The sequence below is a fragment of the Pseudonaja textilis genome, chromosome 2 (assembly GCF_049901715.1).
Source record: "Pseudonaja textilis isolate UNSWEBS1 chromosome 2, rPseTex1.2, whole genome shotgun sequence".
In the NCBI taxonomy this organism is placed as follows: Eukaryota; Metazoa; Chordata; class Lepidosauria; order Squamata; family Elapidae; genus Pseudonaja; species Pseudonaja textilis.
The window spans coordinates 92,948,616-92,971,419 of record NC_141991.1 but is presented as its reverse complement, the minus strand read 5'-3'; the positions used below and the strand labels follow the sequence as shown (position 1 = coordinate 92,971,419).

Genomic DNA, 22,804 nt, shown 5'->3' with positions numbered 1-22,804 from the left:
AATGGCTCTGTAGGGGAAGCTATAACTTGGCTAACAATATTTAAATTACTTCCTTAAGTCAACATTTGAGCTACCACTGCATGTCTAGCTCTAATTTGTGACAGCAACCCAGCATGTGTTCTTGGCAATATGTCAGATTCAAACCTGAATTTTCTACTTGGTGTCAGTTTGTGTCACACCTTTCACTGTTGGATTTTTTTTTAAAAAAAATAGTTCTTACAATTGGCAATATACCTGCTAATCCTTTCTGTTTACATAGAAACCTTTAAAAAATAGAAAGTTGTGTTTGAATGCCTGCCACATAAGTGGCCTATTTCTTTCATAGATGATTTAAAAAAGAAGAGGAGGTAATTTTTGCCTTCAAATTTCTAAGATGTATCATTGATAGCAAATTTATTTTCACATTATATCTTTATTAATATGCTGTCCAACTTGCTAATCATCAAATCCGAGTTCTTTTTTTGGAAATTCAGTTACTGGTTTGTCTGGTTATTTTTTTTTTAAAAAAAATCAAAACTTCATCCATAAAATCAAGCATGTATGTGTTTGTGTGTGTTATATATGAGTTCCAGGTATATTTGTAAGAGAAGAAACAGACATCTTGTGATCTCCAGAACTAAAATTATATTTATTATACTTACTAAACTTTTGTCAGTCTCTGCTGACATCATCAGAGTATTAAGTTACCATTATAGAGATCTATGCCTTTATATATCATTAATCAATTTAGCCTTTGCACACGTAATAGACCCTTCCAAATGCCTCCCACCTGTAATTAACTCTGTTTTTGCTTCAGTCATGTTGGTCAAAGGAGGTTTATCTCTTGTTACTTCCTCCCTTGTCAGATGCAGCCTGGATTGCTTATCTCTAAGAAGTGATGTTAACCTGCCAGCTATTGCAATTGGTTGATTTGCTCATGATCTTGTGGTCAGCCTGGCTCCTTCTTCATTATTCCTGTTTATTATTGCTTAACTATAATGTAAGCTTATAGGTTAACATCACTTCTTAGAAATAAGCATTCCAGGCTGCATCTGACAAGGGAGGAAATAACAAGAGATAAACCTCCTTCGACCAACATGACTGAAGCAAAAACAACAGTTTATTACAAGTGGGAGGTGATTGGAAGGGCCTATTACATGTTCAAGGGCTAAATTGATTAATGATATATAAAGGCATAGATCTCTGTAATGGTAGCTTAATACTCTGATGATGTCAGCAGAGACCGAGGAAAGCTTAGTAAGTATAATAAATACAATTTTAATTCCAGAGATTGCAAGATGTCTGTTTCTTCTTTTACATACATACATATATATATACATACATACATACATACATACATACATACATACATGCATACATATATATGCCTTCAAAACAGACAGAAAAATAGCAGCCATCCTTAGAAACCCCAAAGATAAAATTGACCTGGAAAACCAAGGCATATATGAAGTCCCCTGTGCATCATGCCCTGCCACATACATTGGACAGACCAATAGAAGAATAAGTACCCACCTGGATGAACATATACATATACATATACATATACATATACATATACATATACATATACATATACATATACATACATACATACATACATACATCTATCTATCTATCTATCTATCTATCTATCTATCTATCTATCTATCTATCTATCTATCTATCTATCTATCTATCTATCTATCCATCCATCCATCCATCCATCCATCCATCTATCTATCTATCTATCTTTGGTTATTCGGGTTTTCTCCCGCGTAAGATTGGAAGTATCTAGGCAACATTTTGATGAAGTCTCATTCATCATCTTCAGGCTTGTGTCTTCGGCTTTGTGCTTCTTGGAGTAATGTGAGGTTGCAGTTGCTTCTTCCTTTTAACTGCTAGTGGGGGTGTGACTTGATTTGGTGGGGGCTTGGCTGTGTTCTGATTGGGTGGGGGTGTGTTCTGATTGGTTGGGAGTTTGGCTGTGTTCTGATTGGTTGGGGGTGTGTTCTGTTCAGGTGGGGGCTTGGTTGTGCTCAGGTTAGTCTTAGTTGCTGGGGGATTTGAGTTGGTGAGCTGTGATCCTGCTGTTTGGCTTCGCATTCATGGTCATGCTGCATCTTCAAGGTGGGCATCAGTTCACTTCATGTATGGATTGGAGGGGTTTGAAGTGGGTAGTGATGCAGCTGCAGTACGGCTTCTGGTCCGTGGTCGTGTCTCATCTTCTGTATTGGTGTGAGTCTGCTTTCTACATGGAAGTGTGGTGGTAGCATCTTGTGTGGCCCTCGTGGGTGTGGGTCTGGTGTCATTCTTCATGTTAGGTACTCATTTGTTCATGCGGGAGGGTTTCCAAATGGCTGGTAGGCTGGAGGTATCATCTCATTTATTCATGCTGTGTGGGTGTTTTTCTATCTCTATGGCTTTTCTGATTATTCTGTTGTTGAAGTGTTTGGTTTTGGTGATAGTTCTGGTATTTTTAAAGTTAATCTCATGTTCTGTGGCTTTGAGGTGTTGGACCAGGGAAGAGGTCAGTTCTTTTTTGATTGAGTTCTTGTGTTCTTCAATGCGTGCACTTATTCTTCTGTTAGTTTGTCCGATGTATGTGGTGGGGCAGGCAGTGCAAAGGATTTTGTATACTCCTTGGTTTTCTAACTCGATTTTGTCTTTAGGGTTTCTTAGGATGGTTGATATTTTTTCTGTTTGTGCAGAATGCTGTTTTAATGTTGTGTTTTTGGAGGATCTTGCTGATTTTGTCTGTAGTGCCTTTTATATATGGGAGGAGGGCTTTGCCGTTCTCTTGTTCTCTGTCTTGGATTTTAGTTGGTTTCTTTTTGGATTAGGTGGGTAATCTTTCTTTGTAATCCATTGGCTGTTAGTACGTTAGTGAGAGTGTGTAGCTTGGTTTTTAAGTGTTGTTCGTTGGCTAAACATTTTGTTCTGGAGATGAGTGTCTCAGCTACGGAATTGATCTGTGCTGGGTGGTGGTGTGAGAGTGCGTGTAGATAGCGGTTTGCATGTGTTTTCTTCTGGTAGATGGAGTGTCCTAGGGAGCCATTGGATTTTTTGTATACTAAGACATCTAGGAAGGAAAGTTGATTGTTAGCTTCTGTTTCCATGGTGAATTGTATTTTGGGGTGTAGGCTGTTGAGGTGTGTGAGGAAGCTGTTCAGTTTTTCTTTCCCACGTGGCCAGATTATGAAGGTGCCATCTACGTATCTGAGCCAGAGTTTGGGTTTGTGATCATATTTTTCTAGAGCTTGTGTTTCAAAGTGTTCCATGTAGAGGTTTGTGATGACAGGTGAGAGGGGTGATCCCATGGGTGCTCCTTCTATTTGTTTGTATTTTTGTCCATTGTAGGTGAAGTATGTATTGGATAGGCAGTGGTTGGTCAGATCTAGGATGTGCTTGTGGGGGGTTGTATTTGTTTTGGATGGCTGTCAAGGCTTCTTTTATTGGCACTTGGGTGAAGAGGGATATGACATCGAAGCTCACTAGTAAGTCGCAGGGTTGTAAGTTTCTTTATGATCTCGATGAACTGGAATGAGTTTCTTACGTGTGAGTTGATGGATTCTGCATAGGGCTGTAGTTGTTTGGCAAGAAATTTGGCTAGGTTTTGTAGAGGTGAGCCTATGGAGCTGACTATTGATCTAAGTGGGGTTCCTTCTTTGTGTATCTTGCTACAGCCCTATGCAGCCCTACAACTACAGCCCTATGCAGAATCCATCAACTCACACATAAGAAACTCATTCCAATTCATCGAGATCAACCTCATGTCCTCATGTACAACCCAGCAACCTACTAGTGAGCTTTGATGTCATTTCCCTCTTCACCCAAGTGCCTATAAAAGGAGCCTTGACAGGCATCCAAAATCACAATATAAAAAAAAAAGATTTATAAAAAAACCCCTTCAGCTTCAACCAGAATAACACACAGGCAAACAATAGATACAAACTCAAAGTAAACTGCTACAAACTTGATTGCAGAAAATACAATTTCAGCAACAGAGTAGTCAATGCCTGGAATCTGACTCTGTTGTTACATCCTCAAACCCGGGGTGGGATTCAAAGTTTTTAACAACTGGTTCTGTGGGCGTGGCTTAGTTGGTGGGTGTGGCTTGGTGGTCATGTGACTGAGTGGACATGGCTTGGCGGTCATGTTATTGGCTGGGTGTGGCCAACTCAACATCACTCACATCGAGGTATGCATTTCCTTGCCTGGCCTCTCATCACTGTGGGGGTGCTGCAACAGTCGTACGTGTGAAAAATGGTCAAAAGTCAATTTTTTCAGTGCTACTGTAACTTTGAATGGTCACTCCACACAAGCAAAGTACCAGCAAAGGAGGGGAAAAATACTCCAGAGAAGTTCCTGAGACAGGAAGTCTAGTCCTGCCAAGAATGTAATAAGGGTTAACGGAGAGGCAGTTTCTGTAAGCAACACCAGAATGTTTCCTTCCTGCCTTTCTTACAGGATTAGTCCAGTAATTTCTTCTATCAACTGATTCTCTGAACTGCTTATGTTAACAACCGGTTCTAGCAAATAGGTGCAAACTGGTGGAATCCCACCCCGGCTCTAGGCCAGTGATAGTAAATCTTTTGGGCACTGAATGCCCAAAGTGTGCGTGTGCATGTATGCACACATGTGCATACCCAAAATGCAAGGCATGCCTCCCTGTGCATGCATGATTCCACATGTGCATGCACGCTTCCACATGCACCTGCACCACACATGCACCTGTGCCCCTGCACGTGTACCGCACCCCGGCATGCATGGCAGAGACACAAAGGTCAGCTGGCCAGTGGGAGGCACATACGCATGCACAATGGAGCTAAGCTGGGGTGATGGTGCCCACAGAGAGGGCATGCATGCCAAAGGTTCAACACCATGGCTCTAGGTAAATGATATAGCCATTACCTCTATGTAGCCAAGGAATTTAGCTGGTGATTAGGAGAGAATTGTTAAGACTCAAAAATATTTTACCATATGTCTCTTATTGGATTAATCTCATAAGTGGGATTCAAATGTTTTAACAACTGGTTCTGTGGGCGTGGCTTAGTTGGGGGGTATGGCTTGGTGGTCATGTAACTGGGTGGACATGGATTGGTTGGCATGTTATTGGCTGGGCGTGGCCAACTCAACATCACTCACATCGAGGCATGCATCTCCTCACCTGGCTCTCATGTCTGTGGGGATGCTGCAACTGTCGTAAGTGTGAAAAATGGTCATAAGTCACTTTTTTCAGTGATACTGTAACTTTGAATGGTCACTCCACACAAGCAAAGTACCAGCAAAAGATGGAAAAATAACTCCAGAAAGTTCCTGAGACAGGAAGTCTAGTTCTGCCAAGAATGTAATAAGGGTTAATGGAGAGGCAGTTTCTGTAAGCAACACCAGAATGTTTCCTTCTTGCCCTCCTTACAGGATTAGGCCAGTAATTTCTTCTAACAACTGATTCTCCAAACTGCTTATGTTAACAACCTGTTCTAGCGAATAGGTGCAAACTGGTAGAATCCCACCCCTGCTCAAACCCCCAAAACTTTAACCTTAAACTGTTTATCATGGACCTCAGTCCATTCCTAAGAGATCTATAAGGGGGCATGCATAAGTGCACCACCCCTGTCCTACTGTTCCCATTTATTCATACTATTCATACTATTTGTGGCCAAACAAACTTGACTCCAACTTTGATTCAAATTTTATTATTCAGGTGAGAGGTTTAGCAGACAAGACCAACTTTGTGCTGCCTCACTTAGCTGCGCACTCTGAATCCTGATAAACTCCAAGTACGTTTTCTCTCACAGCTAAAACCTAAGATGAGCTGACACAGCTGGCTTAAGTTTCAAGAGAGCACATTTTCCTGCAATGCAGAGTGGACTATAGAAGACCAGCTGTTCTTAGTAATCATAGAGTTATGCATAATATGCATAAAGCATAGTTATATACATCATTTCCAGAATCAGAAACAGCATGTCTCTGGATGTCAATTCATGGAATATAATAGCTGATGAAAAAAAGAAAGCTGATGTTTTCATGTCATTTGTGAGTTTTTATAGGAATCTTAACTGTCCATTGTAAGAAAGAAGATCCTTTTGATCTCAGTTGGAAAGATTGTATTTATGTCCTTGTGTGGCATAATAGCTGTGAACCAATGCCAAATAGAGTTAGATTAATAAAGCTGAAATGAGAATGATTATGCTAATATGAAATTAATATGCTTTCTGACAGAGTGATTACCCAAACATAGCAGTAAAGGAATGGAGCATTGAAACAGCATGTATCTTGCAAGGAAATGAAGATATGCAGTTAAAAAGTCACTAATTAACCCAGAGAAGAAAAAATATAGCTCACAGTTTAAAATATAGTAAACAGCATGCTGAAATTTAACTGTACAATCAAAGGAAAGTAATAAAAACCAATAGAAACCAATGCAATTATCAGACCTTTCAATTAACAAAATACCTCAGCGTCTCTTCAAAACTCAACTTCACCTTGTCAGTTGGGTAAGGCTATGACTTTGATATGCATTTTTAAAAATTGTTTGTTTATAAGACATCCAGACACATCATGAGCTGGATGGCCATACAAATGAAAACAAATGCATGTACTATTTTTGTCTAATGAAGAATAACTTTATAAGGCAAACTTTAACTTACAATGTTACACAAGAAGTTTGATTATCACCATGGAAAAATTGTAATTATATAAATGGGGGAAGAGAGAAGGGAGTAATTTATCATGAATTGTTAATAATACATATTTCTGCATAGTGAAGAAATTAATCTGATTATTAAAAGGAATTATTTTCTGGGATGGGATACTAGTTATAGTGCAAAGTTAAATATGTCTTCCAAAACTTAAGTCTCATTAAGTTCAGTGAAGCTTTTTCTCAGGCAAGTAAGAACAGCATTGCAGTCAAATTAGCTGATTATAAATCAACATTCAACAGCTGGACAAGCCTGCAAGTTTCCAGGTGTGCTTTCAGCAGGTGGCCACTTTCAATTCTTTGAATTAATATAGTAGCTGTAGAATTCTCCCAGAGATTACCATTTTGACAAACATTGTCAGCAAAGGTGACCCTCAGGCTACAAGTACAAGTATGTCTTCAGTTAAGCCAGATTTTAAAATAACATTTGCCCTAGATATTTGGCAAATCAGCATCAGTACTCTTAAGAATATAAATACATTATTTTAACCCATAACATCAAATTAATAAATTATTGGCCTGTCAAGATAAACCTAAGGAAACTGCAAACAGCATAAATAACAGCCTAAATAAAATCTTTTTATAGGTAAGAATTTTTGCAAGCTTGTTTTGTCAGGATTGAGGAACTTCATTTGTACCATTGATAGCTATGTTTACAGCAATTCTTAAAGCTAAAGAAAAGTTATAATTCTATAAAGTGTTTGTCTATAAGAATGGGATTCCAATCAATATGGCATTGTATATAAATTATGCAATATTCAGCTAACAATATCTGCATTTATTCATAGGCATGGGGGGAGGGGGAAGAGGAAGATGGGTACAAGTGAAGAAACATATGTCACAATTTTATGATGAATAGTCTGTCCATATTTACTTCTGTACACATCACAACATCACAACAGAAGTGCAAAATGAGTTTGTGTTGTGATATAATGAGGCAAGTTTCATCACTTTGACTAAAAACAGACTATGATGTCCTGGTAAAAAAAGGTTCACTTCTTTCCGTGGGCCTTCTTTTCAAAAGTACATTTGTTTAGAACAGAAGCCCTCAACTGATAATTGCTGATCAGAATATAGATTGGTTCAAACAACTGATGTGTTTATCTATGTTCATATCTGCATCTTTGAGAACCACCTTTTGTGTGCTAAACATGGTACAGTCACATCAGTTTCTAAACTACATTACTAGTTGCTATTAAATATTTATATACCTACTGTTAAGAACAAATAATTTTCAGCCTATTTCAAGGGTACAAATTATTTATAAGCATACCATTATTAAGATTTCCCTGGTGCCATACTTGCATTAATAATTAAAATTAATATAATTATTACATAATGAAAGCATGATTTAGTTTCATTTGTTATCAGTAGTACAAACAGGAAGTCTATCACAGGCTGTAAATACACATCAGGTAGGATAGCCATGTCTAATAACTATCTGCTGTTTTTTTTTTAAATCAAGATAGTGGTGAACTACTTTGCCAACTTAATATCTCTACTATACAATTGTAATATCAGCGAAACTTTGTGGAGTCTTGGAACTGGGAGATTTTGTTCACTGGATATTGTCATGTAATGTAGAGTTCTGCGGGCAACTCTTCAGAAACACCAGGCATCTCATTACCAATATCAGTGCAGGCCTCAGCTAAACAATCCCCTTAGTAACTAATTTAAACCACTAAGTTATTACATGCACCCTAAAGGCAATGTTGTTTTTCTATGAACAGATTTGTTACCATCTGTAATAGAATGGGGGGGGGGGGGAAATACTTGTAAAGCTTAAGCTGACTTACCTGTACCTTGATCATATGTCTGCAAAGCAATAACAACAGCAAAGCCTTGGGCTTTTCATAATGATTCAAGGAAGTGGCTGTAATTTCCTTGTTCATTGGCAAAATGACTTCCCTGTGCAAGAGAAGGCTCAAAGCAATGGGATTGCATCGGGCAAGAAACAGAGCACCTCCAAAACCTATTGAACATGCTCACCAGTCCAATGCTTGGGTATAAGATTTTGCTGATAATTTATGACAGTGAGGGGAAATGGGTTTATATAAAGGATGTGTATGCTTGAATGGCTCTATTTCATTGAACTAGCACAACACTGTAAATAACATTGAAGGGTCAAACTGCCCTTGACTAACACCAATATTTCTTGTGTGCAATCACGTTATGTTTTTGCTAACATAACACCTTTTTATGGAAGGAATGTGGGGTGGGGGTGGGGCTAATCTGCCAAACTGTCAGAGCAGATTTATTTGTTTAAATGTATATGGCTGCCCTCTCTTACGAAAGCAACTCTGGCCAGTGAATAGAATTTTAAAATAAAACAACAGTATATAAATAACTAAAAAATATACCATACAATAAAAGGAAAAAAAGTGGTAGTCAAGAATAAAGACCTCCAAATAATGATCGCACCAAGAATCACTTCCTTTTGGGGCTAAAAGTAATCCTATAAGTTTTTTAGGAAGAAGGCTAGAGGTTAGTACCAGCCTAAATTCAGCTGAAGTGTTCCAGAAGACAAATAAAACATCTGAAAAGGCACGCTTCAATTGAACACACAAGCTATCTTCTATTCTGTTCTAAAGAAAACAGACAATTCAGATTTTCTGGAGTCAAGGTTCTCATGCAAGGATGTTGCTAAATAGCAAGGACGCTAAAACAGAAGTCCTATCTGATCCCTAGATCCCTATTTAACAAAGAGGAGCTCATACTGCCACCTGTAGAACAGCACCTCTAGATACTACCTATTCTCTTCTCATGCAACCAAGTTTCAATAACACACACCATGTTAGCTATCCATGGCATAGATAATGAGGCAAAGACTGCCCTGATATTTAACACAAGCAGCCTTATATGACTAGGACTAAAGACTGAGTCCATGGGGCTTGAATGTGGCTAATAACCAAAATTGGAACCACGTTCTTTGAGAGCACCCTGCCTCATATCTCTGGCCATGTATCCCTCTAAATGTCACCATATTGACATTTCTGCTGTCCTCATCCCACACTGCAAAACATCTTCTTCCCTACCTACCTGCCAATGTACTCCTAGGCCAATGGGTCCTTATCCTATCATATCAATCACCCATCACAAGGACTGCCTAAGCCAGGGACACTTTTGCCTTCAGTACTCAATACCCCAGCAGCCCCTATCACAACTCTCAATCCAAGGTACATATATTGTACGGTGCAGGGTCATATCTGCTCTAACTAAATTGTTAGCACTAATTAAATGGTTAGCACTATGTCCAGTAATACAGATAACAAGCTTAAATTGAAATACAATATAACACAGCAAATGAAGATGATTTCATAATTTCTGTACAACATTTAAAATATTAATTAAAACCTGCATGTTTAAACAGGCTTTTGGATAAAACCCATCTATACTCCTTTTCTAATCAGTTGCCTATAGTGTTGTCCTACATTTTAGTATTTAAAGTGATTTTTAGAATTCTTTTTTGCAACCATTTTAAATTGTTTTTAACTCATTAGCTGTTTTTAATGAATTGTTCAAGCTGTGTCATGTTCTGCGATTTATTTTTGAAATGGGATAGAAGCTGAAAAATTACCTGCATGAATAAATGGATAAATGATGGATATTACCTTACTTTCTTAGTAATTCCTAGCTGTGAAATAGCAGAAGTGATGGACATAACTTGTTGAACATCTTAATTATATGAAAACAAATCCAGCTTGATTCGTTATATAACCTCTTACAATTGATTAATAAGTTTTTTAAAAATCTTTTTAGTTTGTTATCTTAACCAAGGTTTACAATGTTAAAGGCTATTAACTCTTGTATGCTCATTATCCAAGCCACTAGATCATCTAATTTATTTAATACATGGAAGCTGGACTTAAAAGATCCAGCTTTAAAAGATGGCATTTGAACGTGAAATATTGGCAGAGCTTCAGTCTTGATTTTATTTTTAAGCTATTCTCTACGTACACTCCTAAATAAAGTCCACCTTTTTTGTCTTTTAATTTAGCATTCCCTGTATGTCTGCTTTTACAATGTACCATTAAACTATTAACTATATATACTGTATATATCTACATCATCTATATCTAAATACAGAATAGAATAGAATAGAATAGAATAGAATAGAATAGAATAGAATAGAATAGAATAGAATAGAATAGAATAGAATAGAATTCTTTATTGGCCAAGTGTGATTGGACACATAAGGAATTTTTCTTGGTGCAAATACTCTCAGTATACATAAAAGAAAAGATACATTCATCAAGAGTCAAGAATCATAAGGTACAACACTTAATGATAGTCATAGGGTACAATAAGCAATCAAATCATTCTAGGAAATAGTCAATATAAATAGTAAGGATACAAGCAACAAAATTAGTCATACAGTCACAAGTGGGGGGGGGGATGGGTGATAAGGAGTGATGAGAAGAGTAACAGTAATAGTGTAGACTTTGTAATAGTTGAACAGTGTTGAGGAAATTATTCGTTTAGCAGAGTGATGATTTTGGGGGAAAAATGCTCTTGTGTCTAGTTGTTCTGTGTGTAGTGCTCTATAGCATCATTTTGAGGGAAGGAGTTTAAACAGTTTATGTCTGGGACATGAGGGATCTGTAAATATTTTCACAGCCCTTTTTTTGACTCATGCAGTATACAGGTCCTCAATTGAAGGCAGTTTGGTAGTAATTGTTTTTTCTGCAGTTCTAATTATCCTCTGAAGTCTGTGTCTGTCCTGTTGGGTTGCAGAACCAAAGCAGACAGTTATGGAGGTGCAGATGATAGACTCAATAATTCCTCTGTAGAACTGTATCAGCAGCTCCTTGGGCAGTTTGAGCTTTCTGAGTTGGTGCAGAAAGAACATTCTTTGTTGTGCTTTTTTGATGATGTTTTTGATGTTAGGTCATTTTAGGTCATGTGATATAATAGAACCTAGAAATTTAAAGTCTCTACTGTTGATACCGTGTTGTCTAGAATTGTAAGAGGTGGTAGTATGTGAGGGTTTCTTCTAAAGTCTACCACCATTTCTACGGTTTTAAGTGTGTTCAGTTCCAGATTGTTCTGGTTACACCATTAAGCAAGTTGTATAACCTCCTGTCTGTATGCAGATTCGTTGTTGTCTCAAATGAGACCAATCACTCTTGTGTCATCAGCAAACTTAAATATTTTAACAGAGAAAAAAAATGAGAAAAAAATTCAGCATCTGCAATGTTCTTTTATACAATTCATAATATCTTGTCATGAGCAGCTATTCTAGGATACTATTGTGGTGAGAATCACCTTTAATTTCCTAAACCATTTTCATCTGTGCATTTTTCTATATTTCTATCTGTCTATTTATCTAGCTTTGTTATTTTCAATAAGGTGACAATAGTTGATAGCAGTTTGCATTAAAAAAAAAAAAACACTTGGAAAATCCAATGCAATTAATTCAGTTTCCCAAAATTTTATTTAATTATTTATTTACACACACTCACGTGTTTTTGTGTGTGTGTGTGTGTGTGTGTGTGTGTATGTATGTATGTATGTATGTATGTATGTATGTATATTGGTGCTTGATGAAATCTGTCTTTGTTAAGAATTCAGTGATGATTCTTTAAGAGATACCCATTGAAGAATTATTGGACTTGGATTGCATAATAAATCAAACTTTTCTAAGAATTGTCTACTTGGGGATGGCTATAGCAATTATTGTTTGCGTTTTATTTTTAAATCAGCAGAAGAATTTTACAAGCTGTGCTCATTAAAGTACAAATGGAGATGATTCTAAAGGGTTTATTCCCCTTCAAGTTCCCTCTGCACTATAATATATGCAAATACTTGCTCCAGTGATAATATTTAAAATATTGTCTTCTGACTATCCGGATGCGGTTTCGAAGGGAAATGTTCATGGAACCTCCGAACAATGTCTGGGGCATGAACCGTGGAAGCATTCGTCCATGAAAAAGCTTCCAAACCATTCATTCTCCTTCCGACTAAATACTGGAAGCGACCCTTTAGCCAACGAGAGTCAGTAATGCTGACTACCGAGTCTTCAATATCAGCCTCCTCTCTGGATGGTGATGGAGAAACCACACCAGCGGGAGCACAAAGAGGACATTCCGGGAAGTCAGGAACCAGGAGGGAACAATGGAAGACAGGATGAATGTGCATGGAGTGCAGTAAGGTGAGTCGATATGCCACAGGGTTGATGACCGCCTCAATCAGGAATGGACCGATGAAACGATGGTCCAGCTTTCTAATTGGGCGATTGACTCGAAGGTGCCTTGTGGATAACCATACCTTGTCATCCACTGCTAACGGAGGCATTGCTCTACGAGAACGGTCCGCAAACCGTTTGTAATCTTCCTTCACCCATTCTAGTTGTTGCACCACTAAACAGTGAACCGCTTGTAATTTCTCAAGAAAGTCTTGTGTCTCGGGAACCGGGGAGTCCATCATAGTCAATGGAAAGAATCGGGGATGATAGCCCACATTCGCATAAAACGGCGTTACATGAGTGGAGGTATGTTGAGAGTTATTAAAGGCAAATTCTGCCAAAGGGAGGTATTTTGCCCAATCGTTTTGCTGATGATTGACAAAACATCTCAAATACTAAGTGAGAATGCCAATAACCTTCTCAGTCCCGCCATCAGTTTCCGGATGGTGCGCTGACGCTAGACCCACCTGAACTTGTAACACCGACATTAAACGTTTCCAGAACTGCGCAGTGAACTGGACCCCACGATCTGAAACCACCCTATCCAGCAAACATGTAAACAAAAAACATGCTGTAAGAATAACTGAGCCGTAGTGCGGGCTGATGGTAGTTTCCGACAGGGAATGAAATGAGCCATTTTCGTCAGCATATTGACTACCACGAGCACTCTCGTGAAACCCGACGAGGATGGCAAATGCGTGAGAAAGTCCATGGAGATCGCTCCCCGTGGTTTGTCCAGAGTCAGCAATGGTTGCAGGAGTCCTGGAGGCGCACCTGACGCTGCTTTCGCTTACCAACATTGTACGCAAGAAGCGACGTAGGAGAACACATCATGATGAACCCGAGGCCACCAAAAAGTCCGAGTGACTAAGTGCAGGGTTTTGTAGAAACCAAAATGACCAGCAGCAGGGTTGTCATGACATTGCGTCATGATGAGAGCTCTAAGTGACCTGGTGGGTACATACAATAAACCCCGATGTCGTAGCAAGCCTTCTTCAAAAGACCATGGGGAATCAGGTCCAACTTCCCCCCTTCTCTGCTGTGTCCATGCGTCTAATCGCTGCACCTCCCGTATTTGAGCCTGTAAATCTACTGGATCTTGAAGCACAGCCAAAGATTCTGGTGGCAACACCGTTCGTGGAGGAAGAGGATCCTCAGGACCGAGATATTCGGGTTTCCTAGACAACGTGTCTGCTCTCCTATTCTGTCCGCTTGGAACATAAGTGACAGAAAAATTGAACCTTGCAAAAAACAACGACCACCGGATCTGGCATTGGTTCAACTTCCTGGTGGTAGACAAATGTTCCAAGTTTCGGTCATCCGTCCGAACCTCCACCTTATGCCGAGCCCCCTCTAGATGATGTCGCCAGGTCTCAAATGCAGCCTTAATAGCCAACAACTCCTTTTCCCAAATAGTATAATTATGCTCAGAATCTGTGAGCTTCCTAGAATAGTATGCGCAGGGGAAAAGAGGTGCGCCATCCTTTGGAGCTTGCAACAATACCGCCCCGATAGCCACATTGGAGCATCTGTCTTGACCACAAATGGACGATTCGGATCGGGATGCCTCAATATCGGCTCGGCCACAAACGCTTTCTTTAAAGTTTCAAAAGCCTGTTGTTGTGGAGGCCCCCACCGGAACGGGACCTTTTTACGAAGGAGCTGAGTGATAGGATCCATTAACTTAGCAAAACCTGGAATGAAGGTCCTATAGTAATTGGCGAACCCCAGAAGACGTTGCACGTCCTTTACTCGACGAGGAGCTTCCCAACTACACAAGGCCTCAACTTTTTAGGGTCCATAGCGATGCCCTCGGGAGAGATGATATGCCCTAAAAACTCTATTGAAGACTGAAAAAAGAAACACTTCTCCAGTTTCTCATAGAGCTTATGCTCCCGAAGATGCTGAAGCACTTGACGGACCTGATGAAGGTGGTGATCCCTGGACCGGGAGTAGATCAAAATGTCATCCAGATACACCACGACAAACCTATCCAGCATATCCCAAAAAATGTCGTTCATCAAATGCTGGAATACCGCAGGAGCATTGGTCAGACCAAATGGCATGATGGTGTACTCAAAATGACCATAACGAGTGCCAAATACCGTCTTCCACTCGTCCCCCTTGCGCATCCGAACCAGGTTGTAGGCCCCATGCAGATCGAGTTTAGTGAAGATAGTAGCCTCCTGCAACTGCTCCATTAATTCCGAAATGAGCGGCAAAGGATAACTATTCCTCACTGTGATGGAGTTTAACCGGCAATAATCACAGCATAAGCAAAGCTCTCCCGACTTCTTTTTAACAAAAAGAATGGGAGCTGAAAGAGGAGATGATGATGGTCAAATAAACCCCTGAGCCAAGTTTTTATCTAGAAACTCTCGAAGCGCAGCCAACTCAGGCTCCGACATGGAGTATAACCAACCCTTGGGCAGTGGAGCATCTGGTATCAGGACAATCATAAGCACGATGCGGTGGTAACTGATCCGCCTCCTTCTCGCTGAAAACGTCAGAGAAGTCCGATAGCTCCGGAGGTATGGAAACAGCAGGAGCGGAGGTGATATCCTGGACAGCGCAGATATGTCTCAGATGATCCACACACTGGAGACTTGGAAAGGAAATGGCATTCTGCACCCAAGCCACCAACGGATCGTGCAAGCACAGCCAGGACATGCCGAGTACCAAGAGGAGATGAAGGTTCAAGGTGATATAAAAACTTATCGCCTCCTCGTGATCCCCAATGACCATACGCACTGGCTGGGTGGCAAAACGAATGGGCCCAGACTTGAGCTCATGCCCATCCACGGTTTCCACCTTAATAGATGGTTCCACAGCAATCAATGGGATCTCATAGTGCGTAGCAAAAGCTTGGTCCATAAAGCTGGTTGTAGCCCCTGAGTCCACCAACGCAACCGCAGGGATTCCCTCCTTCTGAGACTGTAAAAAGATTTTAGTGTCCAAAAGTAAATGCCGGGGAGGCCCAGGATTCACTTCAGCAATTTGGGGTGGGGGTGTGGAACGTGCCTGACCTAGGGTTTCCCCGAGGTCAGGCCTACCCCATTTCCTGATGGGTCAGGAATGGATTCAGGCACAGGTTTGCAGGTCCCTCTCCATTTGCAGGAATTAGCAAAATGTCCCGAACCCCCGCAATAAAGGCACAAGCCTTCCTGAAACCTTCTTGAACGTTCTCGCACTGTTAAGCGAGGGCAGAGTGCACCCAACTCCATTGGCTTCTCAGTCTTAACCGTAGTTTGAGAAACTTTCGGTGGCGTGGTTTGTAAATGAGCTTCAATCCGCAAACACTGTGTTACTAGTGCATCCAAAGTTGCAGCCCGCTCCGCATGCACTAACTCATCTTTGGTGTTATCTGCCAAGCCCTCCTGAAACGCATCCATGTGGGCTGATTCGTTCCAGGTGGAATCCATACAAAGTAAACGAAATTCTGCAATATATTCCTGCAGGGGACGTTTCCCCTGATAAATGTCCCATAACCGTCTTGCCACAGTTTGAGTTTTAATTGGGTTTTCAAACATAACCCTCATTTGTTGCTGTAAACCCTGAAAATTATCTAATAAAGGACTATCTTGAGTTAACAAGGGAGTAGCCCATTTGGCAGCCTGCCCAGACAAAAGGCTAATAATAAATCCTACCTTAGCCTGGTCATTTGGAAAGTCTTCAGGCCTCAAGGACATAAATAATTGACACTGCCCCAGAAATGCCGGAAACATCCATTTGTCCTGAAAATTTCTCCGGCATGGATACCGGGCTTTTCCTCAAGGGAGGAGCTGAAGGAGCAGCAGGAATTTGCAAACTTGAAATATGATTCACCAACTGGGTTACCTGGTTATGGAGGGTCAGATTACTTTGTAGCAGTTGGTTTATTTGTTGCTGTTGCTGCTCCACCAAATGCTGCAGTTGAGTTGAATCCATCTTGGTTGAAAGATGGTTTGTTTTTGGCCAGAAGCAAATGCAGGAGGGCAAAATGAAACAAGTGGTTCCAAAATATCACAAACCAAAAAGCAAACTCTCACAAGAGGACTGAGGAAGTATTTTCAGTCCTCAGCAATAAATCCAAACTCTGTCTGGCAAACCTGACGTGGCTATAAATCCCAAAGCCTCAAAGAGTTCTCTTCGTGTGTTCACTCCCATAAATCACTTTGCTTCTGACAAAGCTCGCCAGCCAAGCCGTTTTCTTTTATCCTCTATGGGGGCATGTTAATCTCCTTAATTAGTCACTGGCTCGACGCGTCCTCCCTAATTGAGATTGACGCCTCATCCTCCGTCTGTTTCTCACATCTAACCAGGGTCTTTCCAAAGACTCCTCTCCACTGGAAAACTCTTGCATGTGTTCCTGGTTAGCTATTCCCGGCTGTTGCTCAGCCAGAGGAGAAGAATCAGGGGAGGTCGAAGGTCCTGACATCTCTATTAAATCAGGTTCGTCTCTCCTAGTTAAATCCATTTCCTCATCCTGACTACAATCCAAATCGCTCAGCAGTGCCGGCTCATAATTCACTGCCATTTCCTCTTCACTTGAGCTCACATCTGCCAACGTAACAGATTTCAACTCCGGAGTCACAACATTTATATATTTATATATTTATATATTTATATATTTATAAAAAATACCCGAACAAAGCTGAATTTTATATATATATATATATATATATATATATATATATATATATATATATGTAGATCTTTGGTTGTTCGGTTTTCTCCGCGTAAGATTTGAAGTATCTAGGCAACGTTTCGATGAAGTCTCATTCATCATCTTCAGGCTTCTGTCTCCTGCTCTGTGCTTCTCAGAGTAATGGAGATTGCAGCTGCTTCCTCCTTTAACTGCCAGTGGGGTGGAACTTGATTGGGTGGGGGCTTGGCTGTGTTCTGATTGGGTGGGGTGTGTTCTCATTGGTAGGGGTTTGGCTGTGTTCTGATTGGTTGGGGGTTAGCCGTGTTCTGATTGGTTGGAGGCGTGTTCTGTTCAGGAGGGGCTTGGTTGTGCTCAGGTTAGTTTTAGTTGCTGGGGATTTGAGCTGGAGAGTTGTGATCTTGCTGTTTGGCTTCTAGTTCGTGGTCCTGCTGCATCTTCATAGTGGGTGTTGGTTTGCTTCATGTATGGCTCAGAGGGGTTTGAAGTGGGTAGTGATGCAGCTGCAGTGCAGCTTCTGGTCCATGGTCGCTTTCTCATTTTCTGAATGGGTGGGAGTCTGTTTTCTACATGGAAGTGTGGTGGTGGCATCTTGTGTGGCTCTCATGGGTGTGGGTCCAGTGTCCTTCTTCATGTTAGGTACTCGTCTGTTCATGAGGGCGGGTTTCCAAATGGCTGGAAGGCGGAGGTGTCATCTCGTTTGTTCATGCTGTGTGGGCGTTTTTCTATCTCTATGGCTTCTCTGATTATTCTGCTGTTGAAGTGTTCGGTTTTGGCGATAGTTCTGGTATTTTTAAAATCAATTTCATGTCCTGTGGCTTTGAGGTGTTGGACCAGGGAAGAGGTCGTTTCTTCTTTTTGATTGAGTTCTTATGTTCTTCAATGCGTGCGCTTATTCTTCTGTTAGTTTGTCCAATGTATGTGTTAGGGCAGGCTGTGCAGGGGATTTCGTATACTCCTTGGTTTTCTAATTCGATTTTGTCTTTGGGGTTTCTTAGGATGGTGGATATTTTTTTGTTTGTGCAGAATGCTGTTTTGATGTTGTGTTTTTGGAGGATCTTGCTAATTTTGTCTGTAGTGCCTTTTATATATGGGAGGAGGGCTTTTCCGTTTTCTTGTTCTCTGTCTTGGATTTTGGTTGGGGCTTCTTTTTGGATTAGGTGGGTAATCTTCTTTCTTTGGAATCCATTGGCTGTAAGTACGCTGGTGAGAGTGTGTAGTTCGGTTTTTTGGTGTTGTTCATCGGCTAAGCATTTTGTTCTGGAGATGAGTGTCTTGGCTACGGAATTGATCTGTGCTGGGTGGTGGTGTGAGAGTGCATGTAGATAGCGGTTAGTATGTGTTTTCTTCTGGTAGATGGTGTGTCCTAGGGAGCCATCGGATCTTTTGTATACCAAGACATCTAGGAAGGGAAGTTGATTGTTGGCTTCTGTTTCCATGGTGAATTGTATTTTGGGGTGTAGACTGTTGAGGTATGTGAGGAAGTTGTTCAGTTTTTCTTTCCCGTGTGGCCAGATTATGAAGGTGTCATCTACGTATCTGAGCCAGAGTTTGGGTTTGTGGTCGTATTTTTCTAGAGCTTGTGTTTCAAAGTGTTCCATGTAGAGGTTTGCGATGACAGGTGAGAGGGGTGATCCCATAGGTGCTCCTTCTATTTGTTTGTATTTTTGTCCATTGTAGGTGAAGTAAGTATTGGATAGGCAGTGGTTGGTTAGATCTAGGATGTGCTTGGGGGGGGTTGTATTTGTTTTGGATGGCTGTCAAGGCTTCTTTTATTGGCACTTGGGTGAAGAGGGATGTGACATCGAAGCTTACTAGTAGGTCGCTAGGTTGTAAGTTTTGTTTCTTTATGATCTCGATGAACTGGAATGAGTTTCTTACGTGTGAGTTGATGGATTCTGCATAGGGTTGTAGTTGTTTGGCAAGAAATTTGGCCAGGTTTTGTAGAGGTGAGCCTATGGAGCTGACTATTGGTCTGAGTGGGGTTCCTTCTTTGTGTATTTTGGGGAGACCATAAAGCTTGGGGCATCTGGATGATTTTTCTCTGGGTATGATTCCTTGCTGGATTTCTTCACTGATGGGAGAAACGACCATGGACCAGAAGCTGCACTGCAGCTGCATCACTACCCACTTCAAACCCCTCTGAGCCATACATGAAGCAAACCAACACCCACTATGAAGATGCAGCAGGACCACGAACTAGAAGCCAAACAGCAAGATCACAACTCTCCAGCTCAAATCCCCAGCAACTAAAACTAACCTGAGCACAACCAAGCCCCTCCTGAACAGAACACGCCTCCAACCAATCAGAACACGGCTAACCCCCAACCAATCAGAACACAGCCAAACCCCTACCAATGAGAACACACCCCCACCCAATCAGAACACAGCCAAGCCCCCACCCAATCAAGTTCCACCCCACTGGCAGTTAAAAGGAGGAAGCAGCTGCAATCTCCATTACTCTGAGAAGCACAGAGCAGGAGACAGAAGCCTGAAGATGATGAATGAGACTTCATCAAACGCTTGCCTAGATACTTCAAATCTTACGCGGAGAAAACCCGAACAACCAAAGATCTACATATAAATACCATGAGAACCTCAGAAAACAAATATATATATATATATATATATATATATTTTTCTTAAGTTTTCAGGGTATTTACATGTATGGCATTCAGCTTTGTTTGGGTATTTTCCCACGTCATTGTAGTTGTGCTTTTAAAGTTGCAGCAACGTTTCAGCAGAATCTCATCTGCCATCATCAGGCTTCTGGTTGAATATATGTATATATGTATATGTATATGTATATGTATATGTATATGTATATGTATATGTATATGTATATGTATATATATATATATATATATATATATATATATATATATATATATATATATATATATATATATGGTATTCAGCTTCGTTCGGGTATTTTCCCATGTCATTATAGTCGTGCTTTTAAAGTTGTAGCAACGTTTCGGCAGAATCTTATCTGCCATCATCAGGCTTCTGTATTGTGTTCATCTGTGAGTCAGACTTTCACAGCCATTTCAGTTTTAAATTTGGGCTAGCCTTCTGCTGTATCAGAATGGTTTTTTTCTTTATCCTGATTGATTGGGAGTCTTGGTCTGTGTTTATTGGTCTTGGAATTTGCTGTGTTCTGCTTGATTGGTGTTTCTAATATCTTCTGTCTCTTTTGTGGCTTTTGTTGTCTTGATTGGCTGGCTGCATTGTGTTCCTGTATTGGAGGCTTTTAGTGCAGCTTGGCTCTGAGTAAATGGACGTATGTATGTATGTATGTATGTGTATATATATATTCGGAGGTTTTCGTGGGTATTTATATGTTGATCTTTGATTATTCGGGTTTTCTCCCGCGTAAAATTGGAAGCATCTAGGCGACGTTTCAGTGAAGTCTCATTCATCATCTTCAGGCTGTGTCTTCGGCTTTGTGCTTCTCACTGTGAGCTTTCAGTGCTTCATCCTTTTAACTGCTAGTGGGGGTGTTACTTGATTGGGTGGGGGCTTGGCTGTGTTCTGATTGGGTGGGTGGGTGTTCTCATTGTTTTGGGGTTTGGCTGTGTTCTGATTGGTTGGGGGGTTGGCTGTGTTCTGATTGGCTGGGGTGTGTTCTGTTCAGGTGGGGGCTTGGTTGTGCTCAGGTTAGTTTTAGTTGCTGGGGGATTTGAGTTGGTGAGCTGTGATCCTGCTGTTTGGCTTCACATTCGCGGTCGTGCCACATCTTCATGGTGGGCGTCAATTTGCTTCATATATGGGTCGGAGGGGTTTGAAGCGGGTAATGATGCAGCTGCATATATACATACATACATACATACATACATACATACATACATACATACAGTTAGAAAGTAAAATAACTCTTTATCTTAGAGTTGTTCAATGTACCTTGCATATTAGCTAGCACACTGAGACAAGGTCTTCCTTAGGCTCACAATTGTGCTTTCTTTAATTGGAGATCTTTCTTCAAGCCTTTTACTCTTTTAACCTATTTTCACCCATGCTGGATTAGTACACAAGTGAGAATAATTTTAATGGCTTATAAAGCAAGAGGGCACAAGGGATGCTTTTGGACACTGTGATCTACTATAATAAAAAGTGGAGTTGAAGGCAACATGTTTATCTTTTTAATTTGAAGATTATGTTGAAATTGAAACACATTCTCCAAGGTGAATAACAAGCACTCTGGTTGCAGTACTTAACCTTATAGCTGTGAGTTAACATTAATTACCTGGCATACTTATGTCTATCTGTTCTACATAGATTGTAAAACAATAGCCCTCAAACAATTGTACACAGACCTCTAGTGAAATGGCATGGTCTTTACTGATACTTTCATCAGGCTGACAATGAGGATACATTTAAAACAAGAAATCCCAGTAGCATTCTGGCAATCATTAATTGACTAATTGAGCATGTCTACATCTCCATGCAGCATTCTCTAGTTCGGGAAGCTAAGGATGTTTGTTAGGTTTTTTTCTCTACCAGACATTTCTCTATGGAAATAAACCATACTTAAAGTTGTGATGTGATTAAACAAATGACAGAACTTTTCCAACAAAAGTAGTAGACACAAGTTAATATAAATGAATACCTAACTTTGACTGGGAAATATAGATTATATTTTCAAACTTTCAAGCATGGAAAATAGAGTCAAAACATCTTCAGATGCTAGGAATCATTATGCCACTTCAGTCAGATTGTGGACAATATACAAAATATATATATATATATATATATATATATATATATATATATATATATATATATATATATATATATATATAGTTAAAAATATATATATTGTACAAAATAATATTTGAAATTGCTATCAGCAATCAGGCTTAGTAGTCACCTGAACTGGGGGAGGTGAAAGAAGGGTCAAGTGGAAACAAAAGTCACTTGATTGATTGATTGTTTGAGTGAGTGAATATCACGCATATAGATTTATGTGCCACTCATCTTTGTCTGGAGACAACTACAACCAGCTATATATTTAGTTTACTCTTCTCTCATAAAGCTTGAAATGTTCATCTATTTGTAATATATCACTTAAGAACATAAAAACTTTTTTTTGCAATTTAGAGCAAATACAGTATTAGCCTTTGAGAAATAGTAAAGAATGGATTGCTACCTTTCCTATTGAAGACTTGCAAAACAACAGTACATGAATAAAGGTTGTAGCTTTGAGTCACACATAGTAGAGTCCGAGAAAAAAACTAAAAATGATTTCAGTTAAAACTAATTAAAATGAAATTATATTAATGAATTTATAGTTTTA

The 22,804-nt window shown here is 40.1% G+C and overlaps 1 long non-coding RNA gene across 2 annotated transcripts in view; it reads left to right on the top strand.

Annotated features, from left to right (window-relative positions):
- Nucleotides 1-6,425: 6,425 nt before the first annotated feature.
- LOC148126964 (uncharacterized) overlaps nt 6,426-22,804 on the top strand; it is a 45,844-nt gene continuing 29,465 nt past the window's right edge. For both annotated transcript variants that reach the window (XR_015741437.1, XR_015741438.1), the window contains exon 1: nt 6,426-6,476. This is a non-coding gene — a long non-coding RNA (uncharacterized LOC148126964). The remainder of the gene's footprint in view (nt 6,477-22,804) is intronic.